Genomic DNA, 24,845 nt, shown 5'->3' with positions numbered 1-24,845 from the left:
CTCTCATTCCCTTATGTCTCCTAAGCAAGTTATTGCAGACTGGAAGTACTACCCCTCTGCAATCTCACTGTGATGCCCTCAGATCCATAAAGTTGCTTTTTGGTTGCACTGCAGTCTTCCAGAGAAGCTTATTGACTTCTACTGTGAGCTGTGCCTTACCTTTAATGTTAGCATAACTCATTACAGAGGCACTGATTGGGAACCTGCATGATATACGATTATACAACTTCTACATAAAGAGATTTTTACAGAAACAACTAGTAAAATGTTACTTTATCACATAGGGCATGAAAATAAATAAATAAATAAATAAATAAATCTATTCTGAGTCTATAAGAAAAAATAAAATTCCCAAAAACTTTACAGTAGAAATCACATAACTTTTTTTCAAACTAAAAAAACTCACACACCAAAACCTGGTATTTTCAAGTTGTCGTTTCAGAACTGTCATTTTGTCATTTCAATTATATTGAATGATAATGTATAAAATATATATATGGTAGAGATAATATAATACAAGCAGATCTCTTATTGTACATTTTCAGAACTGTCATTTCATAGTTAAAAATAACAATAAAATCCTTAGCTTCAGAGGCACTATATTTTCAAGTGGCAAGCATTTCTTCCTGCAAATCCAACTAGCATTTTATTTACAGCAGTAACCTTTTAACATCTTCTTTAATGAATGTTGAATATATCAAATTGCTAAGTAAAAAGAGAATTATTATTGAAAGCTGTAGATATTCTGAATAGTTTTTCTAAAAATAAAAGTGCAAACATGTAAAGTGAAGATATATAATATGAACATATCTCTAAAATATGTGCTACAGACTTAAAGAGCTAATGCTCATTAACTTGAGTTGAAATAATGTGACCACGTCCATGCTCTTATACCATTCCAATGAAGTAAAATTAATTTCTTTATGCTTTATGTCATCTGCTGGAATTAATGTAGCTATACATGACAACTGCTGAAATTAATTTCAAAGACAGTAAGCTAACACAGTGATTTTCTAATGCCTTTATTTATTGTCAGTGGATACTCTATGCATCAACATAGAATCATCATAGTAGTATCTATTAATCATCATGTCAGCCATGAAATACACTGTATTGCATAAAATAACTTCTGCATTTTTGTGTTTTAGATGTGTGTATTTGTATTCCATATTATAGCTTGCACTGGTGTATTGTTTTCCACCACAGATTACAGAAGCACTTGCATGACTAATCAAAGTGTATGTGCATACAGAGTTTAGCAGAATGAGTCTCTGTTCCCACAGACTTCACATGCAAGCAAGTTCAAAGGAATGGTACAAGCCACTTTTTCCACTTTAAAAGCATGTGACAAAGGGGCAGAAAATACTGCAGACTTATTGGTATACAGTGGAAATCACAGCCTAGTTTACAGTCACCTGCTATTGGTATTAACCTCTAATTCTCTCTTTTGCCATGAGCAATCAATGCTGAATCTATTTCTTGATAAAGATATAATACAGAATGTTATGGACAGAAGACATGTCAGGAATGAAGTAGGAACACTTCATATTGCTCCAAAACAACCTTTCATCTACAACTACAGATCATTCCTCTACTCCATGAATCTCTTAATCTTAGATATTACAGTGGAAGATAAAGGTAAACACCAGAAACATTTATCTGTAAAAACCTAGGGAATGAGGAAATATTCTGTGACAGTGCATTTAAAGATCCTTACATGTGTGAGAACAATGATGATCATTAAAAATGCTTCATTAGTCCAGCTGAACATCAGAAAGCATAGGTCATTTTGTTTAATATATGATGCAGAGATCAAAGATATAAGAGAATTTCTTATTCTAGCAAAACTCCTTGAGAAAGGTGTAGGCCAAGCAGTAAAAAGATCTGAGACATGTTGACATATAACAGGTAAAAACACCTTTGTCATCCTTGACAAGAAAAAGTTCTGCCCTCAAATAACATTGCTGCTTTCCACAGCAATGACAACTACAGCTTTCCAGTTTACCTGACCCAGGCTGTGTTTGTCATTTGGAAAACAGATACTGCCAACATGACGTGACTCAGTGGCCATCACATGTCTGATAACTGCTGTTGGGTATAGTTTCCCATTTTTGAAACTGCTCTTAGCAGAAGGAAGGCTACAAAATATATCAACTATTCAAGAGCATTGAAGCATTTGAAGATTGTCAAGCACTGCAGCACCTGCTGGCTCAGCCTCCAGAAGTGCACATCAAGGACACTGCAGCAACAACCAACCCCTTTCACAATATTTCAGGAGCCAGGAAGATACTTCTTCCTGGCTCCTGAAATATTGTGAAAGGGGTTGGTTGTTGCTGCAGTGTAAGTGTACAGGGGTCAAAAGTGTAACAGAACACCTTAGTTCAATAGGGATTATACTATACTATTATTATCATGATTATATCTTCACACTGCTTAGCAGATTTAACATTGCTGTGCAGGCTAAGGCTGCCAGAGAGCCCACTTGACACCAGCGTTGATCCAATTACCTTGAAAATTTTGGGATAAGTAAATTCAGGTCTGTCATACGGTTTAGTCATGACATACAATCCTAGTTGACCTTGAGGCTAAAGAAAAGAAGTTACATTATAAGACAAATTTTTAAGGAATTGCAAGCTAGAAACAGATTAGAGTTGTTACCTGAGCAGGGGCTTAGATATTGCTGGAGGATGGAGTCCTCTCAGCCAAGCTGCCACTAAAGAACAATTTGTACAATTTTCAATGAAATGGAACTCTATTAGGAAAATATGCACTGTCAAAGCCGAAATGTTTTCAAAGGTTGGTTCCAGTAAAGTTCCCAGCAGAAAGGAGAAATGTACTTGCTAATGTGGTCTGTCTTGCGTACTGCCTTTAGGATGTGAACAATCTCATTGCCTGCATGCTTCCTGTTGTGCCTCACTTAGAGCTGGCTTTCCATTGCTGCATGCTCAAGCCACACACTGAGCCACATCTGAAAATGGACTTTTTACAATGATTTTCTTCAAAATCCAGTTATATATTATGGAAAAAATGGAAAAGTTTTGCTCATTCTGAGTCACCTGTACATAAAGGCAGAATAAGCTGATGTATTGCTACTGAAAAATCTGCACAGGACCTTTGGTTAAGACTGAAAACCTAGGTTGATATAACCTAGTCCTATGTCTTTTAGGAAAAACATTTTCACATGGATTTACTGGAACAACTATAGGGAAGCAGTTCTGTTAGTATAAACTGCCTTCCTAAACTGCATGACATAATCACCTCTCATGTAAAATGGCCAGATTTCTTGCTGTAGGTATAACATGTGAGAGGAAAATTAGATCTTTCTGCTTTTGAGAGGACAATGACTAGTCTTGTTTGCTACTGTTATCTTCATACACACTTCTTTTTTTTTTTTTTTTTTTGTAGTCACTATTGATTTATTATACCAACTCAGCTGAGTCTGAAGTTTCAACAAGAATTAAGACTACCTCATCTCCACTGTTATATTCCTGACATGATCCTCCATGTAAACTTTGAGACTACTGGATGTGTTGGAGAGGTAACTTTGTATATGGTTCATCTGTACCTCAATCAAGAGATGCTAAGTTCCCTAAACATAGTAATATACTTGTTTGTAAGTAGTTGTTTGCATGAACTTTCAATCGTTTTTGCAAACAATGTTAATTACCCTACTTAATGATCCTGAACAGCTCAGAATCCCAAATTTTACCTTTCACAGTTTTCCATCTTAGTAATTCCAGCCCTAATTTTCAGTACCATAGCATGACTGCAAAATATTGACGTCAAAACAAACTCATAACGTGTTTTCTTAACTTGGAGGCCAGAAGGAATGTATAACTAGAAGAGTACTTAGAATAGAGGTAATTTTCTTCTGCAATAACCAAGAATTCTGTCCAATAGGAGACACCTTGATCAGGGACACAAGACTCCTGCATGTTAGTTAACTCCAAGGGAGATGTATTACAAGCAGTCATACTATGTCTCCATATAGTCACTGGTCAAAGTTAATAAAAAGGTGTGAAAGAAGACAGAACATCACTCTTATTCCCCAGTTCCAGCAGAGGATGATTTGGAATGTACCACTGATAAATTCTTGAAGACAAGAATTGGCACAGAATTTGTCTCAGGATATTTTTGATTTATAAATCTGATTATATATTTATAACTATAAATATGAATATAAATTTCCAGGGGCAAAACTAATATAAGTTCAGGCAATTCCATCATGTTACAGACAAGCTCAGTGCCTTTACATGGCCTTTTAAATCTTTTCAGTAAGCTATAGACTGCCTTTCTTCATGGTATCTAAGTAATCTCCAGCAGAATATTAAAAGTTTTCTCCCATGTTTTCATGTTTCCTCTCTTTTAAAACTAATTATTGTTTTTAAGATGTGTTTAACTTAAACCTGAAGCTTTTGAAACTAGCAAACTAGTTTTTTTTTTTTTTCTTTTCTTTTTTTTTAGGTGATGTCATGTACATTATCCCCATGATTATACATCTCTACTGCCTCTTATGGAACTACTGATAACTTGCAGAGTGGGTGGTGATAAAAACATGTAAAATTGGAACTAGATTGAAATGAAATTACAATGCTTTTTCTTGTTCCTTTCATAGACAGCTTCTTTGCCTGTTTTCATGACAACTGAATATTAAGTTAATTCTAAGATTAAGAATGACTAAACTTAAATTACAGCATTAAAAAGCATCTGATTTTTTTTTTTTTTTCATGGAACACTGAAGCCAAATATATTGTAAAATACACTCTGACTTTCTGCAAGAGATAAAGATTGTTTACTGTATGTTGCTGAATCCCAAGTAATCCTCCTGAGCTTTCGCTAGTGATAATCCTTCCTTTTGCTATTATGACTACTGGTGATAACTCTTTCTTTAATATACAGTGATAATTCTTCCTCTTTACCTCTGTTAAACTCTTTTACTCTCACAAAATTTCAAATAAACCAATCCAAACTTCTAAAGCAGAAACAAATCATCGTCACTTGTAACAGAGAGATAACACGAAGCATTTCCAAAGGCTGCAATTAATCCTGAGGCACCAGTATTCAAAAATTCCAGCACCCAACAAAGAAAGGTATCATTAGCTGCTGTGTTTTGCCTACAAAACACAGTGTAATGGCAAATGGGCATATGGATCTCAAGAGCTGCTGGTTCACTTTCTATTTCTGGTCTAGCCCACAAGCTCAGGCACGCTACCTCTCCTCTGTTTTCCTCATTAGAAGTTGTCTGCTTCTGCTAGAAGCTCCTTGAGAAGGGCATTGTCTCTCCTTTTATCTGTGTGCTGCATTCAGCTTTATTTGGCACAAAGAAAAAAAAAGAAACATTGAAGGGGTACAGGGAATTAGGCTACAGTATACGGTTTCTTAGCCAGATGAGCCCAGGAGCCCCAGATCCCTGCCTCATCATTCAGTAAGCAGTTTAGCAGAGTTGCAGGAGGAAGAGGAGTGCAAAAAAGCTAAACATAATATTGATTCTACATCCTCCTATCTAGTTAGTTTGTTACTGTGCCTAGGACAATGCCAAAGAGAAGTCCAAGTAGATTTCTAGCTATTGGTGAAATAAATAACAAAAAATATTTTCCCTGAATATGGAGAGCTTTTTCTCTCCTCCCCTCCCCTCCCCTCTCCTCTTTTTTTCATTTCATTCATGGCAGTATCCCACAGCCTATTTTAGCTACGAACCATCACAGGAATAGGAAAGGAGAGTATTATATCTTAGGAGTGAACTAAATGCAGTTCTGGTTTACACCCACATAAATTCAGAGTAACTTCACTGAATTAAAAGAACCAGAGCTCCAGGTGGTGTAAATGAGTTTTTCATTAGTTTCAGAGAAATTATACCAGTTTCACTCAAATGTATGTCAGGCTATAAGTAAATTTAATTTGTGCTAGGCAATATTTGGCTCAGTCTCAAAGAGAATAATTTGCCCTCTTCAGTAATATGAAGTATTTATTTTCTTTTTTTTTTTTTTTTTTTTTTTTTTCCTCTTCTCACCTCTCCTGGGGGAAGAAAATGATTTTATGCTCTGCAATTAACATAATTAGAACAATTTCAAAAATTTACTTAATTATTCCTCACAACATGTTCAGGAAGTTGGCAAATATTATCACCCATAGCCATGGATATTAAGTTAAAGAGGCTTAATGGCTTGCCTAAGAAAGGGTTGCAAGGCAGTTGGATAGCTTGAGCTGAATCTCAGTATTTCAGGCTCCTCACAGCCATATTCTAATGAAAGCACAATACTGACTATATCTTGTGCCTGTGTTTTGCCTATTGCCCTATTGACATCTTGGCCCCTCAACTCCTTCTCACATGGTGATTCAATTGCATTCATTGCACCCTATCAAAAAGTAGCCAAGCAAAAAGTGCACTGACATATGTGATTTACCATAAATTTTTGTTCACAAAAATAACTTAAATAGGTATTGCTCTCAAGATGAAGCGAGCATGAGATATTCTCTGGGAACCCAAAATCAAAATGAAAAAAAAAAAATAATGTATTGCAACAACACAACATATTACATAGTAATTAATCATTACTTCTGTGTCTTAGCTGTCTGGGAGCTCTGCAGGAATAAATAATGAAGTAGCTGAATTGCTCTTTAGCTATACACAATTTATTGTTAAAAATCTGAAATAAAGACCTGCTACCACGGCCAACTGGGTTATAGCCAAGGTGGCCTGAATCTTTCATAAGGTGCCAGACACAATATTTTTTTAATAGATATGCAGGACATATCTCCACAGCAAGAAAAATAGTCAAGAAAAACATTAAAGATAGAGTTACAGATTAATTTAATGTACACAACTTGATAGTACTAAAGGCTTGGGTTTCTCAAAGGCCAAACTGTTCCTCTCTCTATGCTGCTGACACTCATTCAGAGTTAACAAAATAGTGAATAAGGGAGAAATGGTGGATAAAATTAATTCAGGCTTTCAAAAGACTTTTGATAAAGACTCTTACAAGAAATTCTACGGGAAACTTGGTAACCATGGAGTGAGAGGTTAGACTTCACATGGATTAAAATCTCGCTAGGAGATAGCAAAAAGGAAGAAGGAATAATGTTCTATTCTTACTGAAGAAAGAGGTAAATGGTGCAGTAGCCTACACACCAGTGTTTTTTTGTCCATGCCAAGTCGCAGTGTCCATACTCATGAGCAGCTCCATTGAAATCTGCTGCTAGCTCTGGTGGGAAGTTTGTTGTTACTTTTCTTCAGGAAGTTTAAATAAGGTTTAGAGAATATAATGGCATATTTATACATAGACTGAAAGGAAAAGAGCTCAGTAAATGAACCATATTAGTTGGAGAGGCAAATCTACGTGTTATTAAGAGCTGAGACAACTATGAAGGACCCCAAAAATAATCTTAAGTGGTGTAGTAAGTGCAGTGCAGTGGAACTCACCAGCTCATCTAATAAATGGAATGGCTGAATTCTTTAACAAGATTTCTTACATCTTAATTTCCTTTTGGAGGGTGGTATATGAGTTTTCTAGACAGATTTTACCTTTTCTCTTTTAGCTTCTAGGTTGGTGGAATGTAGGCAGAGAAAAAAAAATAAATAAAAATAAAAAGAGAAAAGAGAAGCAGCATCGAATTTCCATAGAAATTATGCTTGAGAGTTATTGTGACCAAGCGAGGTCTTGACATGTCAAGGATGTTAAGATATTTTATCATGGATCCCGAAGCAAGCACAAGAGACAAATTCTGTACATTCCTCAGAATTCACTCTTGACACAGGTGGAAGTGTGCTCCTGGCCATTTGTGTTAGAAAGCCAAGTGACTGGATATGTTGTTGGTCACATCACTCATTGTACACCCCTGTCTACAAAAACTAAGGTGCCTTAGCTACGGTTATCCACTGTGGTAGCTAAGCATACTGTACCACTTCTGTTTTTTTTTTTTTGTTTGTTTGTTTGTTTGTTTGTTTGTTTGTTTGTTTGTTTTAATGTAACTGTATTTAAGTTTGTTAATTTCCTTTGAGCTGAACATTATTTTGAATGAAGTTTTGTTGTCTTTGTGAACTAGATCTATTCCAAACTTCATCTCAAAATTCTATGCAAGATCAAGGAGATGAATTATGATGATGGTCTATAAGAATGAATAAGAAAAATAATAATAATAATAATTAAAAAATGATTGAGAAAGTAGATTAAAAGATGATGGCCTATAGCCAGCTATACAAAACTAAGGAGGAAGCTCTGAAAGCATAAAGGGCAAATATTTCTATTAGGAAGGCTAAGGTAGACCAGTTTTTGCTTAGTGCTATGGCCCTGAGTCAGCTGCCTGAAAACACCAGGAAAATGCACTAGTCTCTGAGGCGTAGAGAGAGAGGACACAAACTTTATTGATGGCATGAACTTGCTTGTGTTAGTAAAATAAAAGTTGACTGCAAAGATTTGCAAAAAGACTGTACAAAACTAAATGACTGAGAGAAAATGGCAAATGAAATTCAATGTGTATAAACGTAAAGTAGTGCACATAGGTAAAAGCAATAAAGCTTTAGTCACAAAATGATGAACTCTGGGCTGACTATTATCATTCAAGAGATAGATATTGGGGATATAATAAATAGTTATATACAAATATCAGCTCAGAATTGAGTAAGAGTCAGAAAGCAAATCAAATGTCAGGAATTATCAGGAAATGAATGGAGAACAAATAGAAAATGTTATTATGCTGGTGTATAAATCTATGGCATACTTGCATCTCTAATGCTATGCACATTTCTGGTCTTTCTGTTTCAGACAGAGTAGAAATGGAAAAGGCACAGACAGGGGCAGAATTGCTGATCAAAGACACAGATGTCATCTGTGCAAGAAACTATAAAGCAGAACAGGATTCTTCAGGCTAGGGAAGAGGTGGCCCAGAGTAAGAATGACAAGGAGGAGACAAACAGGGATCAACCTGCAGCACATGATCTTAAAGTCATGAGTTTTACTGTTGCGTGGTAAGTTCAAAACAGACAAAATGAAGTCATTCCTCACATGGAGTGTGAAACATTTCTGAAAGAATCTATTAATATCGTTGTGTTTAAGGTACCTGCATACTCCTAGAAGGAGAATCCTCTGGAGGTGACTAGATACTGAGCTATCACCTCCATTTCAGGAAGTGTCTAGCATGAAAACCTTTGGACATGAAGGACAAACACTGCTTTCTGGCCCTGCTTTTCCCCTAGGCATCTGTCCCTGGCCTGTGTCAGAGACAGACAATTGAATTGGATAGAGTTTTGATCTACACATTTTACACTACACAACTATAAATAATTCCTGGAAGTTAGTCAGGTGTATGCATACACCAAAAATGGCATGTGGAGAGAAGCAACTTGTGTTGCTGGATGGGAGAAGAACAGAAAAAATAGTATCCAGGGAACATTAGGACATTACATGTTATGGTTTTATCCTCTTGAAGCTAAGGCTAAACAGACTTCTACATATCAAAAAAAGGTTTTGACAATCAGTGGGAGTTGGTTTAGCCCCTCAGGGCAAAGCTTTCTTTCCCTCTCCCATATGTTCCCATTGCAGATGGAGTTTCCAGATAGGGTTTATGCTTAAGAGATACTGAGGTGCAGAAGAATCACTCTGTGGTGACTCAGGGTCCATCTATTTGTTATTCTGTCTGTATCTATCACTTTCATTTTCTTGTGTTTTCTCTGATAAGGGACCTTAGTGACTGAAATATAGATCAAAGCTCCAGCCTAAGGCTTGTCAAAAGGAAAAAAAAAAAAAAAAAAAAAAAAAAGGCATTGAAAAATATACATTGAACTTAAAGGATTCTTTCCTTTCTTGTTTTCTGCCGTTTCTATTTGAAGATTTTCTGTCTCATCCTGCATTTAGTATACCTTACAGTAACTTTGAAAGAGAAGCTAAAGAGAGACACTAAACAGAAGATGATTTTACTTTATTATGTTGTTACTGTACTTATTTCTGTCAGAACTGTTTCACTTTACACTAGAGGAAGAGATGGCTTGCTGTGTTTGGTTTACCGTGTTTGTGCCACTCACTAACCTTTCTGTGACTGCTGATGTTAATCCTTATGAAGCCATGAGTCAAGTGATCATGATCCACTGTGTTTGATTTCTTTGGTTCTAATTCCATTTGTGCTGTCATGTGTTAATTGTGAGGAAAAATATATAATTTATCCTATATTTCCATATCTGATAGTACCCATATTTTGAAAGCAAGGTCTAGACGGATAGAAATACCATTTCATACCACTAAGATCTGAATACATTTGATAAATTCTGCCCTGTCTCAAATACTGGAAGAGGGGACAATCCTGGATATGAACACCACTGAAAATTGAGTGGTGTCCAAATAATTTCTGTATTGCAAGACCTCAAAGATTTATATAAAGCACTTTATAACATTTAATAAATACATTGTACAACTGCAAAGTTTGTATTCCATTGTTTTAATTTAAATAGCTTCTCCATGTGTTTTTCTTTAATAATGTCATAAAACTTATAAACATAAAAACATAAAATGTCATGCCCATGCTTTTTCATGACCTAAGAAACCCATTGGTCCTGCTGTAACGTCTAAGCATACTTAGCAATCACATTTTTTCATGGGTTTTATGAAACAATTTCACTGGTTTCACTACCTATGGTATGATTTAACTATATACAGTTTTACTGCATTGCCCAGAAATGGTTGTTAGTTTGTAGTAATAGATCAGCATAACTTCACCAAGCTCAGTAAAACTTTATTCCCTTGGACCATTTGATGCTTTTAGTGGGTATGTGCTTCTGAAAATAACATCCTTCCTTCATCCCAAACCAGAAGAAATTTATGCAAACTTAAGCTATGGCAAAATTAGAACCTATACTTTCTGTTATAACCATCATTCATGCTGGCTAGGAAAGAGAAAACCCTAAAGCTTTCAAGATTTTGGTTTCATGAGGAAATTTCTCTAATCCTGCCATAACAGTAGAACAAAATGCTGTGCACTAACAATGACATTTATCCAAAACTTACTAATGTCTCTGAAAGTTCCTCATGCAAAACAATAGCTTCAAAATATAAACCATTTACTGCCAGATGTTTTGCAAGATGTTCTGCAATATCACATAAAAAGAAATGAAGTAAAGATACAGCCATAGCAATATATATTATAAGAAGCTAAAATGGGTATGGATAGGGGTGTTAGCTTTATAAAATTTACAGGAATGTGAATAAATCAAGGTGTTCTTAGAAACCGAGTGGAAACAAGCCAAGTGTAAGAGATTTTTTTTAAGAACATTCTGTTAAGACTTGACTGAATAAATGGATACATTTTGCAGCATGCCATGAACACCAGAAAACTTTCTCCGTAATTAGGGAATAAGTTTAGGGCTTGAAGATCCTATTTTGAAGCTATGGATTTCTCCCATCCAATGAGCTTTCTGAAGAACTACTGATCCCACAGATGGATCCATGGTAAGGTTTCCCACATGAGATATGCCAAAATAGTAAGTGCTGGGAATGACTTTTTGAGTCTCTTGTCATCTTTCTTTTTCGTTCTGTGTACTACTGAAATATGTTGAACACTTTCTGCTAGTGGTGAGGGAGGTAGCATGTTCATTCAGACCAAAGCTAACATACTGGTCAAATGGAAGTAACATAACAGGCTTTGGTCATGAAGGAGGTGAAGAACTGAAGCATGCATTAACAGGTTTGAAGGTTCTGTTTCATGGCTCCTTTTTATTCTGGGACTTAACAATTCATGTGCAACACACTATGCCTGGAGCTGATACAGCTTCAAGTTAGTAAGGATGTTCATTCATAGCTGCAAACCCGGAAGGATGACAGTAGAAGCAGGTGATGAAGCAGAAAGAAAGGTGAAAAAAATATGACCTATAGCCAGAGAGATAAACAGTTGTGGTATGCTGACCATATTTTACTTATTTATTTACTTATAGAGCAAAATTTAGCAAGAATTGAAAGGCTTTTGTCCCATGCAAATATTTGTGTCACCCTGTTACTGCCCTTGACCCAGCTCAGGACCTTTAGACACTATGAAACCAAAAAAGGCAAAATTAAATATGGTGATGCCCCAAAATCAAAAGATAAAAGTATTCTTTTTATTAATAATGGCAATTCTTTCATTATTTCATTCTTAGTTTTTAGAATAATACCTGCATGTTAATCTTTACTGTGTGCTTTCTTCCTCCTTCCATTGTTGTTACATTGAATGTGCTCTTTTTCCTTAAAATACACATTGGCAAGTAAGAAAAGTCAGAGAAAGTCAGAACATTCCTTCCTTTCCTATGTTCTGTGTTGTAGGAAAATAATACATTTATCTCGGTTTGTATAGGCAGGAAAAATAAGCCTAGCAGTTAATTCTTCACTTGTGCATGAAGCCCTAATTCAGGATCAGAGAAGGAGGGTCTAACTAGACTGGATATACTATACACGTAACTGAAATACTAAGCAGAATTAGGTCTATTCAGATGGTTACAATGCTTTCCATTCTTCATTCACCCAGAACTTGTTGACAGATTTAGAAGATGGACCTGCCTTCACTGCTACCCAGCTACTTTCTTTAGACACTTTGCAGTAGGAGTCATGAGGATAACAACTGCGTCTAGCTTCTTTGCATGGTTATCAGCAGGGATTCCATCTTTATTTGTTTTTTAAAGTGCCTCACACATCTGTGGAGCAGGATAAGTCATAAATAATAATAATGTCACTTCTTCCCTCTCATTAATAACGAGTCACTAGAGATTCCCTTGTGGTGATGCATAGTGCATGACACTGCACAGATTAGGACTTCCATCATGCAGACTGTCAGCATGATTGCTTTTACTAAATACAGCCATCACATATAGTGAAATATGCTCAGCTAGGGCACTACTAGTAAAGCACTGACAGCAGCTTCCTAAACAAGACTGTACAGCTTTCACAATTCTGCTCTGGAGACTAAAAGCTTGGAGAATCACGAGGAAGAGGTGAATACATTAAAACTCTTTCCACAAGAATTGGGTAGAAAATTTCCTAGAAAATTGCTTTTCTTCTCCATTAGCCATTCACTGACTTTCTTAAATCCATAAGCTCGCTGAATCAATGATCATCTTAATCAGTTACACACAGTTTAGAGCAACTGAGATTTACTTGTGACTGCCACAATGAATGGTAATTACTATGACAATTAGCTAACCCTGTTGACCAAACTGTCAAAACTAACTTTAAAACAAGTGCTATAAGTACTCTGTGTGGGAGACAATAGCACTAAATAACGGTTTATTTATTTATTTATTTATTTTCCAACAACAATCTACCTTTGTCTTATCTGTTGAGGCTTCCTATAGCCAATGGACATAAATGAGCTTCTCTAAGAGGTAATTCAGAGCACAAGCCCAAGTGCTCAGCAACCTTCTGTAAAGGAATCTACCACTGTCAGTTGACATTCAAGTTGCATGCCTAAACTCCTATGTCAAGAGCAGATGACATGGATAGTGTCTTCATTCCCCTTCCTATGGCTGCCATTCTTACGTTTGGCTTCCACAGACATTTTCAGCTGAAAACATTGTGCCAGAAAACTCGGTTGTCCCATCTCACTGCTGCCTTTGGCCATTCATTCTCCTCCCTGCTCTCCTCTTCAGGTGAGTCCCAGTGTTTTTACACCCAATTAGCAACTTAAGTAAGAGAATGGCTCTAGATGGAAAGACATTGTTCTGTGGTTGGGGTTTAGCGTTCTGGAAGGAAATTCTCTGATCTGGCTTGCTGTTTGACCAACACTTAAGAGACAGCAGAATTATGACAACAGCCCCACCTAAATGGGCTTAAAGCAATTTTGAAAGTGTGCCCACTGCTTCTGTGAAGATTAACTCAATATCCCTCAGAAGTGCAGAATACGAGCCTTTATATCAGATGTAGTGTAAAATAGCTATGAGTTTTTAAATTCATCTCCTTGCTTATTTCCTAATAACTTCCATATGTAGGCAAGCCGTAGAGGACTGCATATTTTTATTCTTCCAGGAAATCACTTAGCTTCATGGGACTGTGGAAAAGGGTAAAGCAGAACAATCACTGTAGATGGATGTCATTGGTGCAGATACTCACAACTGCCAAATAAAAGTAGATGGCTGTGGCAGATGTGATTACTCTGCATCAAACTCTGATGAATGCACACCAATTGCAAGTGCATTTCAGTACATTTTCATCTATTGTCACCAGCAAAATGCTATGATCATGCACATTTCATACAGGCCAACATTTTGAAGGTAGGGAACAAAGCCATTGCCATATTCAAGTCAGCTATGGCATTGTCTTGGAGTTCATCCAGAATAGTTGACGAAAAAAAGAAAAAAGAAAAAAGAAAAAAAAGAAAGTCATTTGAGGCAAATAAATGTATTGCAGGATTGTTTGAATCTTCCCTGAAGCATCTGCAGTTTTCTGGGTAGAAGCAACAAAGTAGATGGACTAGTCAGGATTCAAAATGGCAATATGCTATTTATTTTTAAAGGCACTCAACATTTTACCTGTGGAGAAACAGAAAAGCAAAGCATTAAACATTAAACCATAGGATAAACTGAGTTGAGGAGCAATACTTTTTTTATTTTTATTTTTATTTTTTTTTCAGTGGTAAAAAGTGATGCAGAGGTTCATAAAACTTCGAACTCCATAGGTCTCATCCAGATAGCGAATCAGTTCTGAATAGCAGAATTTTTGACAAATATGGCATTTTTTTCCCTTATACTATATAATTAATGTATTCTCATTTGCATATGGTAATTGGACTTGTCTGTCACTTCTGCTTGATTGTCTGCTCTTTAGCAAACATTGTTTTGTTTGTCACTTCCCAGTCTCTATGACTGTCTATGGAGCAGCACTCTTTCATTTTTATACATTTACAATTGATGTTAATGAGAATAATCTGGAGGAAGAAAGAAAAAAGAAAAGAAAAAAAAAAAAAGGAAAAAAGAAAACTAATGCCAGCCTTGGGCTATGGACTTAAAGACAATTCTAGAAGAGTATATAAGATGCATAACACAATTTCTATGCTGACCAAAATATTGTTGCACTATGAAAAAAAAAAGTAAATCTGTAGCTTTTTCTTCTCCCTTAGTTGGACAATTTTTTAATGTATTTCGTATCTTGGCACTATTTATTGTCCTCATATTATATGAAGTTTTTTAACTCTACAAATCTATAAACCTATTAAAAATGATTGACTCTTAACCATGTTTTCTGTAATGTTTTAATGAAAACCGATACAGCAACTGAAAAAGTAACACCATTATTTTGGGAAATCAAGCTTCTTATGTTGCACTTACAAATGAAAAACTTTTAACAAGACTTTTTATGCCAATAAATATCTTTTCTGACATTATTTCCTGTATACCTAAAGAGTCTTTCAAGTGGGACAAAAAAAAACAAAACAAAAAAACGCCACATTTTGTGATCTGCTGCACATTATGTAATTATACATTTACTATTATGTTATAATACTTCTACTACTTCAGTGTAGAAGGAGATTTTGCCTTGGTCAGGAGTGCTGGCATATTTATGTAGGAAACATCTAATTGGCATCTTCCAAAATTAAGAGAAAGCATATTACCTATGGCAATCTTAGTTGTTATACCTAGTGAATTCACATCATATTAGTTAGCCTCAATGTGACACATATGAAAGGAAACAACCTGTAAGCACATTTACAAAATTATAAATATCCAAGTTAATGTGACTTAAAGAAACACATCAGCAGAGGCATGGAGGTAGCTGTCACCTGAGTCATTCCACCATAACTCAAAGACATAATTTTAAATCTCAGTTTAAGCACAGGATCATAAAATCACAGGTTGGAAGGGACCTCTGAAGATCACTGAGTCAAACACCCTGCTGAGCAAGATCATCTAGAGCACATTGTACAGGATGACATCCAGGCAGGTTTTGAATACCTCCAGAGAAAGAGACTCCACAACCTCTCCGGGTAACCTGTCCCAGTGCTCCGTCACCCTCACAGTAGAGAGGTGCCCCCTCATATTGAGCCAGAACCTTCTGTGCTTCAGCTTGTTCCTCTTTTCTCTCATCTGTTGCTGGGCACAACTGAAAAGAGTCTGCTTCTAACCTCCTAACACCCTCCCTTCTGATATTTCTATGTGTTGATGATATCTCCCGTCTTCTCTTTTCCAGGCTAAACAGGCCCAGCTCTCTCAGCTTGTCCTCATGCAACAGGTGCTCCCATCCTCCGATCATCTTCATCATCCTCTGGACTCGCTCCAGTAGCTCCATGTCCCTCTTATACTGGGGAGCTCAGAACTGGGCACTGAACTACAGGTGCGGCCTCACCAGGGCTGAGTAGAGAGGGAGGATCACCTCCCTCGACCTGCTGGCAACACTCTTCCAAATGTACCACAGGGTACCATTGACCTTCTTGGCCACAAGGGCACATTGCTGACTTGTGGTCAGCCTGCTGTCCACCAGGATTCTCAGGTCTCTCTCTGCAAAGCTGCTCTCCAGCAGGTAAACCCCCAGTCTGTACTGATGCTTGGGGTTACTCCTCCCTCAGTGCAGGACCCTGCAATTGCTCTTGTTGAACTTCATGAGGTTCCTCTCGGCCCAACCCTGTTGAGGTCCCTCTGAATGGCAGCATGGCTCTCTGGGGCATCAGCCACTCATCCTAGCTTTGTATCATCAGCAAACTGGGTGCACTCCATTCCATCATCCAGAACTAGAGGATTAGGAAATGGATCAGATCTTAAAGGTTTTTTCTTTCTCCCCCTAGACTCAGGCCCACCAGCAGATATGTTTACTACCCGGTCACATCCTGCACATATGGAGGCTACTGACAGATAGCAAATGGCCTAATCAGGTCTAATTAGCTTAAGTCAGGACCATGTCCACAAGTACATGACATCATCTAAAGCATATTCTTGAGTACAAGCATAAATTCAGTTTCATTAACTTCTTGAGCTGATAAACTAGACTGAAAACTGGCCTGCTTGAGACACAGAACCAAGTTCCTCCTGCTTCTCCTATGAGACATTGTGGGGCAGGAATAGCAGTTTGAGCAAATAGTTGAGACACTAAATAGCTGACACTTCCAGAATAGATTAAAAAACAAACAAACAAACAAACAAAAAACCTCTCAGATCCGTCACAGATTACAGCTTCTTGAGACATGATAACTTCATCACTTGCAATTTTTTGAAGCAATTTTCAAGCGCAAATATTTTAAGTTCTTAGTGAAAAAGCAAGCATATTTTCATAAAGTAAACAAATCTCCTGTCTGCACAAGATGAAGAAAAAACAAAACAAACAAACAAAAAAAAAATAATAAAGAGAATATTTGTTTTGAGCATAAAAAAACTAACAGGAAGAGATATATGAGATGAAAAGAAAAATATCGGAGAATTGCAAGCATATCTATCATGTTAAAATATACATTAAAATCACAGTTCTTAATTACAAGTGATATTTTTAACTGTTGTAAATCAATTTAGTTCAGCTGCTGTCCTGCAGTCAATAGTATTTGATCAATCTCTATGACCTGCAAATCTGTCCCCTGGTGTGCAAAATGAGATCGTTAATTATATCAGCACTGAAAACACAATGCATGACAAACTCATGTGATCAGTGTGAAACTAACATATTTCAGATTTTTGTGCTTGCCTTATTTCTTTAGCTGTTGGAATCCATAGATTTGAGCTTTGTTCTGCAGTCATGCAGAATGGAAAGATTATTTTTTAAAAAATAAATTGTTCATAATTATGAGATTCCAGAAGCTTTAAGCATATGAGTGATTTCTATACTTTGATGAAATTCTGAGAGTTGGCAAGCAGTAATTATGACTGCTGACATTTGTTTTATTGGTCTGATTTCTCATGCTTGTCATTCTCTTTTCTCCTAGTAGAAATCCATGGCAAAAATTGCCATTATCATTGATGGAAAAAAATGGTATTGTAGATCACATAATTCTTAATGGTTTGTAAGAAATCTGCTTCCAAACTGTACTTTTCTCTTTTCTTTTTGTCTTTTTTCTTTTGATAGATGCTCTCAACCAGTAAGGAAAAATCAATTTAAATGAATAAGCAAGTGAACTGCATTTACTTTATTTTACTTTGCTTCCTTGCTTGATTCTAATGATGCTTTATTTCAGCACAGAGAAGCTTCACTACCTGGCCAAGCCTTCATAAATGAGAATCAAGTAAGTAAATGAAATCACAAACCTGACTCAATGTCAGCATTAACTCTCAGGCATTGCAAAAATCTATTTAACAATAATAAATGCAAGTTCAGGAAAGTCCAAACTGTTCATTGCTCAGGCAGGGCTCACAAATTGCAAGCAATGACAGTAGACTTTTAATACTTAAAAATAAATAAATAAGGTCCCTATCAGATGTGCAGCCAGTCAGAAGAGAAATTTTATTCTTTTTACTAAGCTCATGGTTCTTTGTTTATTTTCTCCAAACCAGGGAAAAAATGAGGATGAATTCATACAGGGACAACCAGAACAACAATGCATTTCAAGGGACAAGAGATTAAACATAAATAAGTGTTGCCCACTCCGCACAGGTGAAATCAGTAGCTAGGTATCTGTACTGATCATGAAAGTCCATAAGATATTCCTCATGAAAAAAGTTACCTCACAAAGGGTTCATCTACCCTAACTCAAATACCTAGAGAGTAGATATCTATCTCACCAGTCATTTTCACATGCCTCTACAGTCATCTATTCAGTCACACAATCATAGGACAGGTGAAGTCAGAGGGGACCTCTGGAAATCCTTTAGTCCAGCACAATCTTAGTATAAATTTTAAAAAGTGCATGCTATCAGCACCAGTTCTTACTCATTATTTGTGAAAAGGGTGCAGGTGACTGACTTCAACAGAAACTGCTTCTAGGTACCTGAAGTTGAATGTGATGCTCTGTGAAGGCAAGAGGGAGAAGCTGTCTTGGTTAACAGGGAAACCATAACACATTGCTTAAAAGTTCTCTTTCTACCACTTCCGAACTCTTGTTTTATGCTGCACCTGTGGTTTCAAGTTTCTTGAGAGTGTGTAGAACTAAAAAATGCATCCAAGTGTGTATCTATAGGCAAGAGGTGAGCACCCTGTCCTGTCAGCTGTAGCTTTGACCCACAGCTTTGACGTGATATTAAACTTTTATTTTATTTTTTTTATTTTTATTTTTTTCCTCAAGAAAACAGGATCTGCTTGGTCTCAGAGAGATTGGTCCAGAATTAAATCCTCTTCAGTAGCTTAGATATATTTGTTCTTAGAGCTCCAAATTCTTAACTCTGATTTACATTTTATTTTTCTACAAGTGAAATCTGAAGCTCATAAGAGATTTTTTTTTTCTAAAAAGTTAATACTACTGCTATTATTATTTATAAATTATTTATTTATTTATTTGTTCTTGTGTGCTTTTCTGAACTGTAAAAGTCAACTTCCCTCCACCTTACTGTAGGAATTTTCTGAAGATGTCCAAATTAGTCTTCACCACATGAAAAGAGAGACAGCACGACCCCTGGGTCAGCCTGTGCTTGTTATCTGACTCCACTGTGAGCAAAGGGAGCTTAGCTAACTAGACCTGGTCAAGCACTGATTATCCCTTTTCACTTTAATCACCTTCCTGAGTCTTTTCCAAGATTCAGCTGGCATCACCTAAAGACGGTGGTTCCCAGGCTGTCACATGGATTACTGATGGATGCTCTGTGGAGTTCTCTGTGCTACACTCACAGCAGTAATCATCTCTTGCATTCCAGGATTTAATACATTTGGATGTTAAATTCATTTAGGTTATCACAAACTACTGAAGTACGATGTTAGGGTATCGGTCATATTAGCAATTAAATTTCATGAAAAGTAGAGCACAGTACTAGACAGATGTCAAGAGCTTAATAGGCTAACACACATGTCACTTCCCATACTGAATAAGAGAAAAAATAGCTTGTAACTGGGGAAAAGGGGTCTTTGCAAGATGTGTCACTACTATTCACTGCTGGCTATTTAGTATAACTCCCAAACTGATTGTGTTCATAAATTCTTTCTTTCCTGAAGCATACTTGAAAAGAAAAGTATCTTCTTTCTTATTGAGCTCTTCATTTTTGCTGGGAGTTTATTTCTGTGAGCCACAGTGACATGTAGAGCTGACTCTGCTAGAATGTCAGCTGCCTACATCTCCAACATCTCCAAAAAAATAATATTGTGTCCATGGTGACAGTGTTGCAGCAGCATTATAAAGCAGCAGCATTTTAAAACATCAGCATTACCTTCAAGTGAAAATTTCTTAAGTTTAGTATAAGCCTTTTGAGGTAGGAACTGAAATAATGCCCTCCTCATTGCTTGCTAACTCAAAACCAATATTACATATGTTTGCATGTTATAATCTTGTTAATACTTTAAAGACTGAAAAATAGAAGAAAGAAAAATACAGGGGAAAAAAAAAAAAAAAAAAAAAAAAAAGACAAAGAAAGATACCTTGTAGATATAAGATGGTAAAGATATTCTTACAGATACTCTCAGTCTTTCGTCCTCATCCAGTCATACCAAAATGTTTATATTCAAGGTGCATGCATTGTTGCTTTTTGGTCCAATGTATTAACAAAAGTGGGAGCATGTGTTAGGGACCAGGCCTACATAAGAGTGAGTGCTCCTAACATATAAATGGAAAATCATTTCCTGAGAAGGATGTCAGTATTCTGTTCACGTGGAGGACAGATATCTAGTTAGATTACCATGGGATAAAGGGCAAAGAAGTCCTGGGAAAGAAGAGTAGAGAGTGATTTACTAGAATAATTTTTCTATCTTCCAGCTCATTCAATGATATTTTCTTTCTCAAATATCCTTCACCTGACCCAGACTGATTGCCCAGTTAATTGTTTGGAGGGTTTGAATTTGACCTGTAAGCCAAATATAAAGTATTTTACAAATCAAGAGATGATTTACCTCTGACTTATTTGTCTTCATCTGAAAAATAAATAAATAAATAAATAAAGCAATACTATGCAGTGAAGTTAAAACTAATTGGTGATCACTCTGCAGCTTTGCCACCTGGGGACTTAAGCTTGTGACTGAGGAGGCAGACATGGGAGGGACAGCAGGAATACAGAAGGTATCAGGGGTTATAGAAGTGATGCCTTAACCTGCATGTGTGAGAGTGGGTGACAAAGAGAGGGCTTAAAATGGAGGCTATGGGTTTCAGATCTTGATTTAAAGATATGGGAAGTAGTAGAATTTTGAAGGTAGACAGGATCTATTTGGCTTCCTTGTGTAGGAAGATGCAAAAAGGAAAGTAAGAAATGGGGACTTGGGTCTCAAGCATGTAAAGAAGTTGCCTACTAGGGCCAGGAAATTTCACACTTACTTTCTGGAAGGTTTTGTGAATAATGCAGGGCCCTTGATGAAAGTGTTTTAATTAGAATGATGGTAGGTATAAGGTAAGATACCGTCTCACTATGATCTATGGCATCTCATTGTGTCGAAATTGACATGTGAGTATAAATAAAGTGTGCTCTTGCTACATGGAGAGTCATAGAGACAAGAGCAGAAGAGCCAATTATTTCAAACTTACAGAGCCATATATTGTTCGAGATAAATATGGAAGCTAAACTCTAGATTGCAATGGAGTTAAGTGTAGTGTCTGAACATCAGCAGAGACTTAACCTAAACATCAGCAGAGACTTAACCTAACCACATGGTAGCCCAACATCTCAGCCTAGGCAACAGAAAGTGATTTTTTAATTATTTTGTCTGATCATATGAATAGCTTCATGATTTTCATAGCTACTTTTTATTCACAGTACAAATACAAAGTACAACTGCTGCAGCAGTTCACAAAATTGTGGGGTCAGATCTGTGGGGCTGGAAACCACATCTAGCACTGCACATGAATATAAGGCAGCTTCATCTTCAGAGGCTGGTGAAGCCACAGTTTCCACTGATTATGTTAGGAGCTGATTGGTATCTCTGAGAAAAAGCCCTTTTAGGCATGTAACTGTGGAGATCAGTGTCTAACATATAGCACTGAAGATTGAAATATGATTGGCTTCACTGCACTATAGCAAGCTGACCTCTGCCAATGTCGTTCCTTCAGCTGGTGAAAGTGATTTTGTGTGGCAGAGCCCTCACTGCAGAAGGATCATGTGAAAGGCCTTTTGGAATTGTAGTACTCTGTCCAAGAGCTCAATACTATTAACTGTGTTTGTTTGTTTGTTTGCCTCTTTAATATGATTCCTTAATTAACAGTGAACTTAAAGTAGCTGTAAAACTCTACAACACAGCACTAAATTCACCACTTGATCAAAAATTTAGCAAAAATTAGCATATGTGTTACAGGAAGCTCAACGTTTTCTGCTTTTCTAGGCTGCTGAGGCAGCAACCTCTTAGTGTTGATAAAAATTGCTTTGCAAAGGTTGTGCCTCTTTGGATTTATCACTATCAGCATGTGGCAGTGTTTGAGCTTCCAGTTTAAAAAAAAAAAAAAAAAAAAAAAAAGATTCAAATGGAATTTTACAGTACTTGCTTTGGGGCTGGTGCGTAAAACTGCTCTCTTAACAGCTTCCAAGTCCCTGGAAACTCGGTCCCTATGTCTCTTAATTTCGTCACACTCCCTTATGCACTGCTGCTGATCTGTCCTTGCTGTTTATTTATTTTGTTGAATAGTTCAGAGGCACCTTCTTCTTCTTATTATTATTTTGGCTTGATTTTGGTTTCTAACGATGACAGGGGTTTACATAAGCACAAGGGAATGATTAATGTACTGCGCATAATGGGCAAGGAATAGAGGAGAAAGTTGCTGAAGCAAGATTTTGAGGAAATTTTCATCTTAGAAAAAGTAAGTATGTGGGTCTACGTTAGCAAGCAGTGAGGCCCAATATGAAAGCAAAGTGATGTTGAGAATTTGACATCTACACTTCATACTTTCTGCTTGCTCCACTTCTGGCTAGCTCTGGTGCTGTGGTCTGGACGGCTGGTAGCAGTTAGCTCATATTAGATGCTGTTATGCATATTCTGGTGTAATGCTTTTCAGAAGGAGTATGGTTTGTGTGTTAGGAGAGCCATACTCAATGTGTGCTATATGGTGATGCTAAGGAGATACATGTAAGGAGTGCACTGCTGAGCTGAACCAAATCACTAATGAAAACACACCTGAAAAAAATAGCTAATTCTCTTGGGCTGGATGCAGAACACCAGTGCTTTTACTTCTGGCATAGCAAAACATGCAGATGGATCTTCAGTGGGTACAAATTACTCTACATGAACATCCGTGGATTAGCTTGAAACACACTTACTGAAGATCTGGCCTATATTCTGTTTTAAAGACAAATACTTTGCATACCAAAGTGGACGAGGCATACTAGCATTTGAATTTTCTGTGTGCCTATCTGATTTGAATGGGGCTTTTTAGCACTCAGCACCTTCCTAGGTGTAGGTATTTTGATTCCCTTGACAAAGCTATAGAAAACAGCCCTTATGTCTGCTAACTGAACACATTTCCTTCTTGCACTCTTCCACCAGAACACTTGAGAAAGCTGGAAAAATTCTGGATCCTAAGGCAATTTCAGGCCCATTCCATGGGAAGCATGAAAGGTTCATTTCCAAGCCTCTTCTATGTGTTTGATGTTTCACAGAGTTCCTCATACAATCCATATTGCACTATGAAGAAGCTGTGAAAGTTAATCCACTTTAGAGATGAATCAGGGCTAGCAAGTGTCCTTAGCCACAGGTCAGTAAGCTCACAATGGATGTGCATCCACATGCTCTCTGCTGGGAATAATTCCTTGAGAAACAAAACCTGATAAACTCTCAGTCTCTCAGCACTCAGTTACTTTGGTAGGAGGTAGCTGGCTCAGAGCTGAGTTGCACCTTGGCTCTAGGCAAGGAAGAACTGCCAGACAATAATAATTTTTTGGATGAGAAACTTGAGGAAAAAAATGTTGCACATACTGTCCGTCCCTCTGAGGAAAGATCCTTTTCGTGCCAAGCATTAATATCCAGCCTTCTCCTTTTGCATATTCCTGCAGGCACTATAATGCCCCCCCAAAAAAATTATCATGGAAAAAGCAGAAAACATAGGCATAAAATATGATAAAACATCTTGTTTTGGTCAGCACATGGGCAAAGGACATAAAACATTTCTGATGTTTGATTGATCACACTCAGCAATATAAACAGGAACAATGACTTGCTGAAATGACCAAGTAGAAAAAATGATCTAATTAGAGAAAATGCCTGCAAACTAAAGAATGTTGATCCCAGCATAGAAAATAAATAAATAAATAAATAAAATCAGATATATTGAAATTTAGATCTGTCCCAGCCGGGTTTTGTTTCACCTTCCACTGTGAGATCACTGACTCACTTCAGTGGTCAGGTCCAGAGAAGTAGGAGTTTGGGTATTTCTTTAAGTGTTACACAACAAGTTAATCTACATTAACTCTGAAGAAATGTTAAGATCCTCATACTGTCAATTTAAGTCTTACAGAAATTCATCTTTAATCTGAGTTTTAGTGTCAATGACCACTTCATCCCCTTTAGGCAAAACTGAAGACATCCCTGTCCAAACTCAAAAACTCTGAGTAAGATACCTGAAAAATATTTTTTTGATACAAAACCAATTAGTATAATTTCTTTTATATCTATCAGCTGAGCAAATTTTGGAACAGTGTATGATTATTGCATTGTTCTTTTTTAAGGCCATCATTTTCAAACATAGAATCATAGAATCATAGAATATCCCGAGTTGGAAGGGACCCTTAAGGATCATCAAGTCCAACTCTTGACACCGCACAGGTCTACCCAAAAGTTCAGACCATGTGACTAAGTGCACAGTCCAATCTCTTCTTAAATTCAGACAGGCTCGGTGCAGTGACAACTTCCCTGGGGAGCCTGTTCCAGTGT

At 36.9% G+C, this 24,845-nt stretch overlaps 1 long non-coding RNA gene across 1 annotated transcript; it reads left to right on the top strand.

The window, feature by feature from the left end:
* The first annotated feature begins 6,761 nt into the window (after window positions 1-6,761).
* LOC118176556 lies at window positions 6,762-9,733 on the top strand. Its single transcript, XR_004755473.1, has 2 exons — window positions 6,762-7,020; window positions 8,763-9,733. It is a non-coding gene; the product is annotated as an uncharacterized LOC118176556 (long non-coding RNA).
* The last annotated feature ends 15,112 nt before the right edge of the window (window positions 9,734-24,845 follow it).

The sequence above is a fragment of the Oxyura jamaicensis genome, chromosome 1 (assembly GCF_011077185.1).
Source record: "Oxyura jamaicensis isolate SHBP4307 breed ruddy duck chromosome 1, BPBGC_Ojam_1.0, whole genome shotgun sequence".
Lineage (NCBI taxonomy): Eukaryota > Metazoa > Chordata > Aves > Anseriformes > Anatidae > Oxyura > Oxyura jamaicensis.
Note: the sequence above shows the minus strand (reverse complement) of the source record. Positions and strands in the feature narration are given on the sequence as shown.